The sequence below is a fragment of the Chaetura pelagica genome, unplaced genomic scaffold (assembly GCF_000747805.2).
Source record: "Chaetura pelagica isolate M959 unplaced genomic scaffold, ChaPel_1.0 scaffold249, whole genome shotgun sequence".
Lineage (NCBI taxonomy): Eukaryota > Metazoa > Chordata > Aves > Apodiformes > Apodidae > Chaetura > Chaetura pelagica.
In genome coordinates, this window is record NW_009954538.1 from 79289 (window position 1) to 81026 (window position 1738).

The 1738-nt window shown below is 55.7% G+C and overlaps 1 protein-coding gene across 1 annotated transcript in view; it reads right to left on the reverse strand.

The window, feature by feature from the left end:
- The window catches only part of DERL3 (derlin 3), an 8539-nt gene that overhangs the window by 4124 nt on the left and 2677 nt on the right, over positions 1-1738 (reverse strand). The window lies entirely within an intron of this gene.

Here is a 1738-nt window from a genome sequence, read left to right on the forward strand (position 1 = left end):
GGTGGTTCCCGCGGCCTGGTCGCTCCCGGGTGCCTGGAGGGAAAGGGACGGGCTGCTGAGAGTTCGGCCGGGAGAACGGGCAGCGGAGCGCGTGCCTTCGCTGCGGGGCCGGGTGCTTTACCGGGCGAAGGGTCTCACTGCCGCTAATTCACAGCGAGCTTCGGGGTTTCGATAATTGGTCCTAAAACCTCCGCGTCCCCCTGCTGGGAGCGATGAGGCGGCGCCCCGGGCAGCGCCAGATCGCGGGAAGCACAGAGACCGGTGGTTCCGCCCGGCGCGGTGGGTCGGGCACCCAGGGACACCCCAGGCGATGGTGACAGCGTTTGCGTTCGGCTCCGAGGGGACAGTGGGGCGGTAGCAGGACAGGGGCAGGCAGGGACAGGGGTGTCTGCTCTGCACGTAACTATCAAGGGTCCTACAGAGCACCCCGTGAAAGGAGGAGCTGGGCAAGGTCTGCGTAAACCTGACAGCCCCTCATACTGGTTGTGCTTTCCAGAGCTCTCTGCAGTGCTCGGGTCTGAACCTGCCACCCGGATTGCAGAGGGAGGAAGGGGCTGGGTGTTGGGATCCGGAGGGAGAATTTTCAGCTGCCACTGGAGCCTTAATGAGCCCTGAGATTTCTCTAAACCCTCAGTTAATGGCAAATGAAATGATCATCAGGGAGGGAGTCTTTGTGTTTTCCTCCAGCGACTGCCCTTTCATGAGGAACAAAACCCAGCTGGAAGATGAGGGCACAGGAGGTCAAAGCAACATGTAGAGGGAGAAGACGAGATATGGGCACCTCTGAGACCAGGGGGCAGGTTCCTGAGCACCTGCAGGGCTGCGATGCACAGAGCTGTCTCTGAGCTGGCTGCTCTGGGCTGAAGGAGAAATCCAGGTCAGAGCTGCATTAGGGATCCTGGGAATGGGATCAAGGGGGTAGCTCAGACCTCAAACTGCAGCAGTGTCAAAAAGCTTGGCTGTGTTGTCACAGGCTTTTGGTGCAAGCTGGGATGGATGTGAGAGCTCTGGCAGGTGAGAAGCATTGGGGAGCTCACCATCTCACACTGGAAGGGGCCAAACAACCCTCAGGGACACCCCAAGGTCCCAGGCTGCTTTCTGCCCATGATCCCACTCCCTTGGGAGCTCAGCCAAGCCCAAGGGCAGCCTCAGTCTTTTACAATCCTTGTCACATTTTATGGGTCTGGGTGCTACGTCCTTCCACAAGTTCACATCAGCCCAGCTGCAGAGCTGAGTTTGCATTATACACCTTTGTAGTGATGCCAACTTGCTGCCTCCTATAAAACCATGGAATCTAACTAAAAGCCCAAAAAAAGTAAACCCAAACTCTTTGTCCCAGCTGCAAGAAGGTACGAGCAACTGCCAAAACAGAAACACAGCTCAGGAGTCTCTTTGCTGAATTCCTCCTGCCTTGTCCTATTGTCTCCCCTATACCCAGGGACCCAGAGCAGATGTAAGCACAGGGCTGAGCAGCAAAGATGTACTGTTGGTACGTGCCATCTTCTGGGTTCCCCTTCCCTTTGGAAGCAGTTGAATTCATGACAATGTGCAGCATCAGTTTCAAAACTCAAGACATCAGATCAGAAGAGTTTCCATTCAAAATGCCTGATGCCCAGACTTCGGTCCGTTTTGGGTGAGCTTTGAGAAAGATTTCTGTCTGGGGGCTCTTGGAGCTGCCCAAGGAACTGCTTAGAAGACCTCCTACCTGTAACCTTTGCTTAAGTCAGTCACAGAAGAA